Source organism: Dermacentor albipictus, chromosome 9, assembly GCF_038994185.2.
Source record: "Dermacentor albipictus isolate Rhodes 1998 colony chromosome 9, USDA_Dalb.pri_finalv2, whole genome shotgun sequence".
Classification (NCBI taxonomy): domain Eukaryota; kingdom Metazoa; phylum Arthropoda; class Arachnida; order Ixodida; family Ixodidae; genus Dermacentor; species Dermacentor albipictus.
Genome location: NC_091829.1, coordinates 104,439,043 through 104,452,898, shown reverse-complemented (window position 1 = coordinate 104,452,898; position 13,856 = coordinate 104,439,043). Strand labels below are relative to the sequence as shown.

At 46.2% G+C, this 13,856-nt stretch overlaps 1 protein-coding gene across 2 annotated transcripts in view; it reads left to right on the top strand.

The window, feature by feature from the left end:
- Positions 1 to 13,856, top strand: part of LOC135907198 (phospholipid-transporting ATPase ABCA3-like) — a 354,979-nt gene that overhangs the window by 293,110 nt on the left and 48,013 nt on the right. The window lies entirely within an intron of this gene.

Here is a 13,856-nt window from a genome sequence, read left to right as displayed (position 1 = left end):
CGGCAGTGAAGCATGAACAAAACTAAACGTAAAAAGAAGAATGACATTTTTTTGGATTCCCGCTCTAGGATTAATGGCGGGGTACTTTGTTAGAGAAAGCTGTAGTCTAAGTCCAGCGCCTGTATATATGTCGTTTTTGTGTGTGCGTGACGCGCCAGACTGAAGTGCGCTTCTTCAATATCATGGCGCGCCAACTAGCCCTTTAGTACCAATTATTACCATAGTCGTCACTCCAACGTCGTCGTACAGCCTTCATCGTTCTGTCGACATCATTTGTTCGTCATTTAATTGTCACCACACACTCGCCATTCAATCGTAACTGCTGCGCCATCGCCAAGCCATCGTCGTCAATGCGTCTTTCTCAAACAGGTGCTGCTACGCATCCGTCACACTTCCGCCGTTGTCATTTCATTGTGGCCGTCGGAATTCCAGGTTTGTCACCCGGTTGTCCTCGTGCCGTAGTCGTCACGCCACCATTATTGTATGCGCGTCGTTATCCCTCTCACTGTCATCGTGCAGTTATCGTGCCGTCATCGCCACCCACTCGTCCATCCAACTGTCGTCACGCAGTTCTCATATCGTCGTCGTCATTGCCTTGACACAGTCGTCGTCATGCATTCGTTATCATACGGTCGTGGGGATGCCTCGCACTCATTCCATCTTCGTCGCTGTAATTTCGTCCTCGTAGTATCATCGTGCCGTGGTCACGTGGTCGTCGTCATGAAGTTGACACACGCCACCGTCACCACGCAGTAATTTCACCGTAGTCGTCCCTTCAAAAACGCCTTTCCATGGTTGTTGATGTCGTCGTCACAATAGCGGCGTTCATTATTCTATCGAAGTCGTTTCTTCGTGATTTTATCGCAATCACATGCTGTTGTCCTAGAATCGCGATAATGCCACCATTGTCAATACCAGTGTCACCATTACCTGTAAGGCCAGTTTCTGCCATGCATCCATTGCCGTATGGTCGTCATCATGCAATGGTAGTCGTGCCATCGTCGTAATATAAGCTTCGTCATGTGGTTGTCGTTATACGGTTGTCACGCCATCATCGTCGCGTCATACATTGGTCGTGATACCGATGCACTCACGCCGTCCTCATCACACTGCCATCGTTACAACATGGTTGTCATGCATAAATGCTGGAGCTTGGACAATAAAACACAAGCTCTTGAAAACTGCATAACTGATTTCGAATTCTATGCAGCATCTGTAACAGAAACATGGCTCACATCCGTCATTCTTGATCATGAGTTCGCCGCAACAAATTACTCCATCTTTCGCAAGAATCCTCCTGCACGTAGTATTGGAGTGGCGTCATTAGTAAAAAAATGTTTTGCTTTTGCCACACTCCCCGTGATAAAAGGCGTTGAGGCGGTATTTTGCAAATTGGCATGCCGTATAAGAGCCACTCACGACTAGACGCAACGCCACGGCGAAGTTCACGCGTCCCCCTTATGGGTGATTTGAATTTTTGTGAGAGTAATTGCAATGGTATGTACTACTCGGCAACAGCCTCGGATCCACTATTTGATCTCATGTTAACTTTTCAATCTTTATCAGGTCCTTCCACCTCCAAGCCGCTCGCAGGCAACTACTGAAAGCATTCTTGCCCAAATATTAGCCAGCTATCATTTCTAAATATTCATGTACGAACTGGTGTCATTCGTGGCATACCTGACCATGACGTACCAGTATGCGTGCTACCACTTGATGGTATTACTGCTCATTTTCCTATTTCCGTTTTCCTTATCGGTTCCTATGTCTCTGCCGAAGTAAGTTCCCTTTGGCGTATGGTAAAATACACCGTCCTTTGCGGCCTCACGAACTGCGCGCCTACTAAAACCAAGCAGCCGCCAATTTGAGTGCAGTTCTACAGTTGTTTCCATCTCGTGATACATTGGGTGGCGTGGGGAATCTGTCTCATTCGGCACGTTGCGAACTCAGCCATGTGCGGCCCGACTGGTTCGCTAATCGGGAAACCGCAAGAGGCAGCACGTTGATGACACGTGGTCGCGGTTTAAAGCCGCCGCCGCAGACAGACTTCTGCTCATGCAACGCTTCGTTTCTATATATGGTATCGGTGGACGCGCTCGCCGCATGCCTTATCGATGGCGCCATCGGTGAACGGACGACACCCTTCCCTCTGGCTCCATCTCGTAGTGAGTGTAGCCGTAGAACACGCCTTGCGCAGCACTACGCTTGTTTTCTCATGCTTTCGCCATGCCGTCTTCCTCCGATTTTGTCCTCGCGCTTTTTTCGCTATCGCCATCTTTCATCCGCGCAGCGCTCCGCGTTCCGTTTCATCCTTCTCTGTGCTCATTGACTCGGTTACGTCGAGGGACATCAAGGTACGCCGAGGGACGCAGTTGCTCAAGACCGAAGCAAGCTTCTAAGAGCTGCGCTGTAAAATAATCCCTGGGTCACCCGAGATGTAATTCAGGCGAAATGCCGTCGGAAAAGATTTTGTAGAAGCATCTTATTTAAAGGAGGTGACGAATCCAGAGTGACGAAACTGCCCAATGCCATCGTGCAATTCAAGCTCGAAGCCACACAGGCACCCGCCGTGGTTGCTCAGTGGCTATGGTGTTAGGCTGCTGAGCACGAGGTCGCGGGATCGAATCCCGGCCACGGCGGCCGCATTTCGATGGGGGCGAAATGCGAAAACGCCCGTGTACTTAGATTTAGGTGCACGTTAAAGAACCCCAGGTGGTCGAAATTGCCGGAGTCCCCCACTACGGCGTGCTTCATAATCAGAAAGTGGTTTTGGCACGTAAAACCCCATAAAAAAAGCCACACAGGCAGAATAATATTACTTTAAAGGGGCACCAAACGAATCGTCGTTCTTGGTGAAATGACAGTCTCCGGTAGCATACGCTGCTGCGAACATCTAAGCCCAGTTTTGCTGTCGTACGCGCTTCGTGGAGCTCGCAAGCGGATCGCGATATCACCTTTCTCTCAAACGCCGTCCTGTCAACAGAAGCCTGCCTTCTAATTGTTTTCTGCACGCTTTATTTAGTAATAAAGCACCATACAATCCACGGCTGCTATGTAGCTCTGGTCGGCTACGTAGCGTATATACCACGGCCATGCGGGATGCCGCCATGAGTCCACTGGGTAATCGCGTTGTGGCTATCTGAGGACAACCGCATTTGGCTAATGTTTAGCGCGTCGTAGGCACCGAAATAATAGGAAGCCGTGACGTTTTCGTTAATATCCGAAACGAAGCTCGAACGGCGCACTACGGTGACATACAGAAGGCGAAGCGTTGTAGGCTGGTTCCACTACGGTGTAGTTTTCGCAGTGCAAGGCATTCAAGAAGGAATGGGAGCAGAGAAGATGCCTTTTTTGATTGCCAATAACTCCGCGGCTGCTGAGCGCATTGGAGTACATTTTTGTGGCAAAGTATTCTTGAAAGAGCCCATTTTCAGTTTAAACGGCTTTCTCTACATCGATAAAAAGTAGGGGTGTGCGAATATTGAAATTTTCGAATACGAATCAAATACGAATAAGGTCAAAAACTCTCTTCGAATATCGAATCGAATATCGAATACATGTGTAGTATTAAAAAATTTCAAGAGCGGTAACAATAGCTTTATTACCCTTTTAAAAAGAATATTGCATTTTACAAGGTTGCTTCAAATCAAAGAGGTACTCATTATGGATAATGGACTCAGGTAATGCTCTCAGTCAGGTAAAACGCTTGTTACAGATTGACGTGAAGGAAAATTAACTGCTCAATATGGTCAGAAAGCAAACGCTCCCTATGCACTGTCACATTTCTACTGCTAGAAAAGACTCTTTCACTAGGAACTGAGGTGGCAGGGATCGCCAAGTACTTCCGGGCGAGTGCACTTAAAGGCGGGTACCTGAAGCGGCCAACGGACTGCCACCACTCACAAGGATTCATGCCCCTTTTCTGAAGAGGCTTTTCCGCGTAGTCTGGAACTTCCCTCTCTGGGGCAGATGCCAAATGTGCCTTCTATTTGTTCATCACTAGATCGTCAAAAGTATTCCATACACTCGATGCGACCAGTGGACACGAATTCGACGCTGGCACGGCAGTGTCCCCACTGCGTTCCACGACAGCTGCCTGGAGCTCCCTTGTCACAAGGTTTTTCAGACAGATCACCTGACCAGATAGATGCCTGATGAACTGTGGCCTTAAAGCGCGGATCAAGAAACATGCCTAGGTGGCCCGCTTCATCAAATTCGCACTCCGCACAAAGAGTCTTGATACATTTTGCAACAACGTTAGCAAACCCTGAGTTGCCTTTGCAACATTCAAGGCGATGGAGCATTCCAAAAATAATTGGAATTACAAAGGGTGGGGAAAAAGAAACCGAAACTGATCATGTCTCAAGGGCCTGAAGCAGATAGACTGAAATACAGCATACAGATAATGAGCGGTCATGCGAAGTTCTCGGTTAATAAACATGTTCTTAGGAGAATGCGGAGCAAGCATGCAATTGGTTAATTGTTCACTTATTCGCAGTCTATCCGATTATTCGCCGTTTCCACCGTTGTTCGGCCGTCGTCGAATATTCGTGAATTTCCGAATATGCATTCTCGAATCGAATACGCATCGAATAGGGAAAACATTCGATTCGTATTCGAAATTTCGAATATTCGCACACCCCTAATAAAAAGTGCTTGAGGGACGCTTTAATGTAGAATTACTTAGCCTTCCTACTAATAATCCCGGAAGGTTCTGGAGTCACTTTCGCGCCAATTATGGAGCAGCGTGTCACCACCTCCCAGTGGAAGAAACTGCTAAGGTGAATGCATATAATTTTTTTCTATCAATATTTACTCTAGACATTAACATTATTTCTCATATTTGAACTATACCGGGTGCAAACATTGCCGAATTAGACATCACAGACGCCGGAATATTCATGTTCTACTTATACTTGACTGACAAAAATACGAGTCTGGACAACATACCTGAGGACCGACATCCTGAAGAAGTATGTGAAGTATGTGGAATAAGCGATAGACGCATTTGCATATTTTTTCGCAAATCGCGAATGCAGAGACAGCAAACAATTTGAAAATTGCAAAAATAATGCGGGTAATAAATGAGGGGACATCACCAAAATTTCAAATTTTTACAGATCTCCTAAACTAGTACGTCCTGTAAGGTTCTAGATCACGTAACCATGAACCAGATAATGGTTCTTCTAATGAACATTGGCTTCTTGCCTGCCAACCAACATTGCTTTCACACTGGTTTACCAAATTAACCCATCTGACAGAACCAGTCCATGATGTTGCGTTTGCCATCAGTCACACTGGCCAGACTGATATGATTTTGCTCTATCTTACGCATTTGATTTTCTATGGCAAATTCATTGTGCAAGTCGAAAGTGTTGTTGCAAAAGGGATCCCTTTCAGCTTGAATAAAATAACTTCTCAGCAATCTTTCGCAATTTGTAATCTGCGAAAAATTGGTAACGTGGTTGCAGTTGCTTCCTGAGTTCCCCAAGGCTCCGTTATTGGGCCATTACTCTTCCTGAACTATAATAATGACGTCAGAGCAAAAATTGGTTGCAATGCTGTTGGCCGGTGACTGCAATATTTATAGCGAAATTACTCATAATAGCGACCACATCGCACTTAATACGCCCCTCAACACTCTAGCTATTTGTTACCGTAATTTGCAGCTGTGAATGAACGCTACTGTCAGCTGTGACATTCTATACGACTCGCGAGAACTTGCGTAATCCTAACATTTTCTATGTGAATTCCTCTTGCACTTCTAACGCTATATCACGTCGTGTAACACAAGACGATACCATACGTCATGATCTTGATAAATTCAGCTCTACTATTTCCCCATCGTAAGATTTCTGTCCTTGACTAATACATTTTTTTTGTGGCGTTGTGCAGTACTGTAGTTTGAGATTTTCTGTTCTGCTTTATATTCTTTGTGTAATGCAAGTGTAGCAATGGTAAAGCGTATAGCTGTTCTTGGGCGCTTCCATAAACTAAATGAAATAAAATGAGAATGTAAAAACATTTGTGACCGCGGCGTAACATGGTAAACAAGACCATCAAAACTTTACTTACGAAATTTATCGCACACCGCTAACTAAAATTGAATAAGATAAATATCTAGGGCTTATATTGCCTTCAGTCCTCAGGTGGGATAAACGTGTTACAAATGTCACCGCAGGAGTACTACGCAAATTATCCTTCCTCAAAAGAAGCCTTGCACTCTCCAACACGTCAGTCCACCTACTAGCCTACTACTAGCCTACAAAACGTTCGTAAGGCCAATTCTCGAGTACACAAACACAGTGGTTTGCTCATTATATGACTAACATAAAAAATTAATGGTAATCTAAAGAAAGGCTATGAGGGTCATCTACAATAAATATAAATGCGAAGACTCTACGACTAATCTTCTAACGCCATCTGGAATATCAACGCTTTCTTCGAGAGCAAAACCTGCTCGCCTGAAGTTTTATCAGCTACTAAAGAATAACTATAAGATAAACGCGTCCACGTACATTTCATTTTCTGAGGCTCAGAAAGCACGGAAGGTTCAGAAAGCATGTAACAAATATGCATAGACTTTAACACAATACACATGCAACAACGAGACATGCACGTACTCTTTCTTCCCTCTCGCAGTACCGGAATGGAGTCGAATTGATCCTGCTGTAACCAACATCGAATTATTAAATTTACTTCGCAAGTAGAAGCAGCAGTGTGCCAATAAAAATCATTTATAATCGCATGAGTCATACTCACAAGTTTTGCGTTGTCGCGGTTTCGACGTCCCCTTCTTTGTTTTCGTTAGTAGCGGTTATCTGGACGCATAAATTTTTATTACTGTTTTACATTTAGGCTCTTCCTGCTAATTCAGAACCTAGATATTTCTTATAAAATCATGTCTTCTCTCTGCTAAAGTCTTAACGTAGTTAGTGCATCTCCACCCACAACTGTATATTATATTGACGCGTTAAATGTTCCATTTCCATTCGTTCCCTATAATGTATAGCTGGTCACTCACGTGCTGTTACATGCTATTTTTCTGGGTGCCATGTTGCTTAGCTGTTATGTGGAAACATGCATTTGTATTCCTAAACACAGCGTCCATTTTATATTACCGTGCTTGGGTGATAGTACTTTTTTTAATCACCCTTTTCAAGTAACAATTCTGCCTTTATGTTTCTAACCATGTTTTACACTTGATTCCTGCGTACTGAATACTTGAACATACGCTGTATGGCCCTGCAGCCATGCTCTCTATCGAGTACATAAGTATTGTAAATAAATAAATAAATAAATAATAAATAAATATATAGGAACATAAGTAAATGAAAGTTGTAGACAACGCTAATATTTGATATATGTGTCTCTTAGTGGCACTCGCACCTCCGCGTTGTTGTTTAGGTTGAGCGAGCGAGCGTCATTCCCCTGGCGCAATGTGCGGGCGACAAGCAATGGAGGGTCACGAGGAATAAAACCCCTTAAACTTCGTAAAGTAGCGACACTCTCCGCCTTCACTGCTCCTCGTTTCTCCTCTCTCTCACACTCCTTCCTCGACCGTGGCGCCGCCTACACAGCTCGAGCGTAGCAACGGCGCCAACATGCGTTCCTCGCCACTCCGTAGGCGCTTCTCCAGCAAAAATGGCGCTGATGCACGGCGCGAGGGCCCACGTAATGCCATTCGTCCAATAGTGACGAGGCGTTGGCCGCGGCCAGAGCACGCGAGGAGGAGGCGGCATTCTTAAAACCATGGCACTACTTTACGAAGTTTAAGGGGTTTTAACGAGGAAGAGCGGAGGGCGCCACCTGGCGCGACGGAGCCCTCTAGCGAGCGGCGCACGAAGCGCACTTCATGCGCCCTCTCCGATGCTGACGCTAGAGCATGCAACGCGCGCGCGCATCAGTTGCGAGCAAGCAAGCGAGCGAGCACGTGCGCCCCAGGAGATGAAAAACAAGCGAGCAGGTAGTGACGTCACACTCATTCTGCTAGGAACATCTGCAGTCTATGCAAGGCGACTGTATTCTATTAAATACCCGATGAGATATCATGACTCCATCTTGTGTGTGACGTCGTTGGTGACGTCGTTACTTCCGATATCTAATTAAGGGTTTTCATGAATTTTGAAAAAGCCGTGCTTACGTGCTGAAGCACGATTCTGTGTTTGGATGGGCAGTAAATTAAGTAAAATTCGTCTCCAGTCGTCTCAGGAGGAGAACAGGAAGTGCCGCGTGAGAAACGAAAGTTTCTCTCTATGCTCTTACCACTAATCATGATTGTTCGTCATTCGATCGTCGCCAATGCGCCGTTGTCATACAGTTGTCGTGATGCCATCGTTAACAACAGCGACCTTGGCATGCTTTTTTCGAAGCCCACATCAGATATAGTGTAGGTGGCTTGTAGCCCAAACAACCGATGTCTATGAATAAACACTAAAGAATATAAATAAACGTGAGTTCACAATAAAATGTGTCACCAGATTGCTTGAATGCTAATCGCATTACTGTCGACAGTCATCAGAGATGGATTGGCCTCTAAAATTCCTCTATTTCCTACCCTGCTTTTCGGCTTCCCCCACTCGTTTCGCCTTGGTGTTGATTTTTTGATAATCTACATTTCTGAAGAGCATGACATCAACCTGTCAGACGCTTCTAGAGGCGCTACTGCACTCTTAAGGCACTGCATTATGTGTTTGTGTCACTGGAGTGGTATAAAGGAAACACAATGGGCTGAGAATTTGTCGGTGGACAGCTGAAATGTAGACTTCGTGGCAGTGCTTTTTTTTAATGCGTAATACCTTTATATAAATGTCGTAAGATACATCTGGATCACTTTGGCGGATGTCCGAAAGACTTGGGAAGTGACAGAATAAGATACACCTGTGTTAAAATAAAGCAGTGTGCAATAAGGCAACAGAAGCACCGATGCAAAGGGTGCAATAAAGAAAATCCTTCAAATGGGTGTGCTAGTTCGACCTAACACATTTTCTTATGGGTGTAAAGGGGTCTGCTACAGACAGGAGAAAACACCCTTATAGGTGCGATATTCCATAGTCTGTACTAGACCACAGTACACCGAGCCCCCCCCCCCCCCTCCCCCCCCCCGCAGGGGCGTCTGCGTCAGCAGGCATTTCGTGTGTTGCGACACCACGTACCCGAGCACACGATGGTTGGACCCTCCCGCGTGTTGCCGTGCGCGGCTTAGCCGTGTCCGGGGAAAGGGGGATCCTGGAGGTTGAGCCGATGCCGGGTGTTCGGACCTTTAAGGCCCCCTGGCGGAGGCAACACACCTCTTCGGCCTCTGCTTCACGTAGATGGCACCCCCGGACTGACCCACCCGGGGGAAATCGGTAGTTGCCTTTTCTTGTCTCTCTCTCCCTATTACCTTCCTCTTTCCCTTACTTTCCACCTTTCCTGTCTTCTTCTTGTTTCCTTTTCAAATTTTTCCAGGCAGGAAGGGCTAACCTTGTGTGGATAGCCAACCTTGGTTATTTCATATTTGGTTATAGTGGTAATGTACAGCTGGCGTTTGCAGGCCGTGTTTCACAGGTCCTGCAGCGTCCCCTTGTAGGACTCCACGGTGGGTGGCTGGCGTTACTGCCGAAATCTCACATATCCTTATGGCTAACTCCTTCCACCCACTCCCTGATCGCCCTCAGAAAAGAGGGCACACCGATGAAGTATTCAAATTTTTTGGTCGGCAAAAAGAATCTTTCCCTCGTTTCCACGTCATCCATTCTGAAAAACCAGCTAAACCAGTGCGAACAATTTCCCCATTCCTTGTATCGAAGTCCTTTACCAAAATTTTTGGCCCAGGCTATAAGGCGTCGAGGATGGCTAGCGGTGACCTCCTCTTAGAGCTCAGCGATCAGAAACAATTTGAGAAACTGCCTAAACTAGTATCATTCGGGGAGACCCAAATAGTAGTAACCCCGCACCGTACAATAAATACCACCCGCGGCGTTGTCTCGGACGACGATTTGCTGGAGCTCTCTGAGGCTGAACTCTTGTAGGGCTTCAGTGAACAGAATGTTATAAATGTCAAAAGAATCAAGATGAGGTGAGATGGTAAAGAAATTGCAACCAAACACCTAAGTGTCCTGCCCAAATCAATCGAGGCCTGGTACATTAGGCTCCGTGTAAGACCTTATGTGCCAAATCCTCTGAGATGTTTCAAATGCCAACGTTTTGGCCACAGCTCGCAGAGGTGCCGAGGCCGCTAAACATGTGGAAAATGCAGTGCCCATGAACACACGTCTGAAGCTTGCACGAATTCTTTGCATTTTGTAAGCTGTGATGGTGAGCACGCCGCGTACTCGCGGTCGTGCCCATCTTGGAAAAAAGAAAAAGAAATTGTCACGATCAAAGTGAAAGAAAATATATCATTCAAGGAGGCACGTAGGTGGGTGGCATACCTGCCTAAGAACACATTTGCCGAAGTGGCGCGTAAGCGGGCAGCGCCACAACGGCCTCCGGCGGCTGCCCAACCCACACCCAGTGAGGCGGCAGTTACGCCATCCGCCCCCTCGGCGGCTACAGCTAACGCTGCTACGCCAACACAGCAGACGAGGCCATCGACCCCGAAGGCGGGAACAGCCGAGGCTACCCCAACTTCCCCGACCCCATGCAGCGCTGGCAACAGCCGGCGCAGCCGGATCCCCCAGGGAGCCCCATCGACCTCCGGGCTGGTGGGCGCAGGGATCTTGCCTTCCGAGGCAGGACCCTCACAGAAAGCTTCTCGCTCGCAAGAGCATGTGTCCGGCGCCTCACAAGAGGCAATGGACACTACACCTGTCCTCACGGCGCGCCAAGCGTCTAAGGAGCGGCGAGGCTCCCTCGAACGCTCCAAAAAGGGCAAAACCCCGATTACAGGGCCTCGAAAAAGAGCTCTGTAACATAAGGTATCACTTCCTTTTCTCTATGCACAGCACCAATTTACTTTAAAAATGGGTACACAAATTATTCAATGGAACGTCAGAGGTCTCCTTAGAAACCTTGATGATTTGCAAGAACTCATCCACAAACATAATCCAAAAGTGCGGTGTTTACAGGAAACACACTTAAAATCCAAACACACAAACTTTCTCCGAAGGTATTTAACGTTTCGCAAAGATCGCGATGATGCCGTCGCATCATCGGGCGGTGTTGCGATTGTCACTCATAAAAGTATAGCCTGTCAAACTTTACAGCTAAGAAGGCCCCTTGAAGCAGTGGCGGTTCGAGTTGTTCTCCTAAATAAACTCATCACGATTTGCTCGATTTACGTACCCCCACACTACAAATTGAACAAACATTAATTTTAGTCATTCATAGACGAATTGCCAAAACCTTATGTTGTCCTTGGCGATTTCAATGCGCACAGCTCCCTGTGGGGCGACTCTCGTATAGATGCGCAAGGTCGTCTTCTTGAACAGTTCCTTTTTTCTTGTGTTGCGTGCCTTCTGAATAAGAAGGAACCTACATATTACTCTCTAGCAAACAGAACCTTTTCTTCAATCGATCTCAGCATAGTTTCTCCTTCTATTCTGCCTGCACTCAAATGGGAAGTTACGAAGAACCCTTACGGAAGCGATCACTTCCCCATACTGCTGCGAACACCTAAAGAAAACGAATATCCACCACAGGCGCCTCGGTGGAAGATTGAGACAGCTGACTGCGATAAATTTAGAACTCTTACGTGTATCTCATGGCATGACATCTCCTCGTTAAAAATTGATGCCGCTGTTGAGTATTTTACAGCCCTAATAATAGATGCCGCATCTAAATGCATATCACAAGTAAATGGCTTGACATGTAAACGGCGTGTCCCGTGGTGGAACGACGATTGTAGGATCGCTCGTAAGAAACAAAACAAAGCGTTGGGGTTGCTACGCGCCTTCCCCACTGCGGAGAATCTTATAAACTTTAAAAAAGCAAAATCCCAAGGCAGGCGAACCCGCCGACAGGCCAGAAGAGAGAGTTGGCAAACGTTTTTATCGGATATCAACTCATATACAGATGAGGCCAAAGTCTGGAACAGGGTTAGTAGGATAAGAGGGCGACAAACATACTCCCTCCCTTTGGTAAACACACAAGGCGAAACCCTGCAAGACCAGGCACATTCACCTGGGGAGCACTTTGAGCGTGTGTCGAGCTCAATCAACTATTCCCAGTCCTTTCTTAAACATAAAGAATTAATAGAACGTAAGCCAATCATACGAAAATACAGGCAGAATGAACCGTATAACCGGCCTTTCAGCATTGCCGAGTTCAGAGCTGCCCTGAACACATTCAAAAGCACCGCACCGGGACCTGACAGAGTCATGTATGACATGATCAGAAACCTACATACTGACACACACGTTAGGCTACTTATACTATTCAACACTATTTGGGCTTCCGGATACCTCCCATCCACATTGAAAGAAGCGATTGTGGTTCCTGTACTGAAGCACGGAAAAGACCCTTCCTTGGTGGCAAGTTACCGTCCGATAGCTCTAACTAATTGTCTATGTCAGCTTTTTGAAGAAATGATAAATCGGAGACTTATACATTTCCTTGAGCTCAACAATATGCTCGAACCTTATCAGTGTGGATTCCGAGAAGGGCGGTCGACAACCGATCATCTTGTGCGCATTGAAGGAAATATCCGCAATGCGTTTACACATAAACAGTTTTTCCTATCGATATTCGTCGATATGGAGAGGGCATATGACACGGCATGGTGTTACGGGATCTTGCGAGACCTGTCGGTAATTGGCATCCGTGGAAATATGCTGAACACAATTGAAAGCTATTTGTCAAATCTTACCTTCCGAGTAAAAGTCGGTAATGCACTGTCACGTCCTTTTACGCAGGAAAATCGTGTACCCCAGTGAGGCGTTCTCAGCAGCACTCTCTTTATCGTTAAGATGAACACGCTACGTGCTTCACTGCCGCCGGCCATTTTTTATTCTGTATACCTAGACGATATACAAATAGGCTTCAAATCCTGCAACCTCACAGTTTGTGAGAGACAGGTACAGCACGGCTTGAACAAGGTTTCCAAATGGGCTGACGAAAACGGGTTTAAAGTGAACCCCAACAAAAGTTCTTGTGTGCTTTTCACAAGAAAGAGAGGGCTCATTGCAGAACCCAGTATTGAAATGTAAGGTCAGCGAATTCCTGTGAACAAAGAACACAAGTTCTTAGGCATCATACTTGATTCTAAATTAACTTTTATTGCATACACAAAGTACTTCAAGGTCAAATGCTTAAAAACAACGAACTTACTTAAGTGTTATCCCACACAACATGGGGCAGCGACAGGTAATGTTTATTGAATCTTTACAATAGCCTCATTCGATACCCACTGGACTACGGTGCCGTGATCTATCATTCTGCAGCCCCAAGCGCGCTAAAGATGTTAGATCCGGTCCACCATCTAGGAATCCGACTGGCCACTGGAGCTTTCAGAACAAGTCCCATTGAAAGTCTATATGCAGAATCAAATGAGTGGTCACTTCATCTTCAGAGAATGTACATCAGCCAAACATATTTTCTGAAAGTCCACTCTAATCTTCAACATCCACGTTTTAATACCATTAACGATATGACATATGCTACACTCTTTCATAATCATCCCTCCGTAAGACAGCCTTTCTCGCTGCGTGCGAGGGAGCTTAGTGATCAAATGTATGTCCCACTCCTCGATCTCCGCCTAATGCATCCAGCCAAGCTGCTACCTCCTTGGGAGTGGCAGCTCATACTAGGCGATATATCTTTTGTGCAAGTCACAGAGCATGCTCCAGAGATGGAAATCCAAATGCATTTCCGGGAACTCCGGTACAAATATTCCTGCACGGACTTCTACACAGTTGCATCGAAGTCACACGACG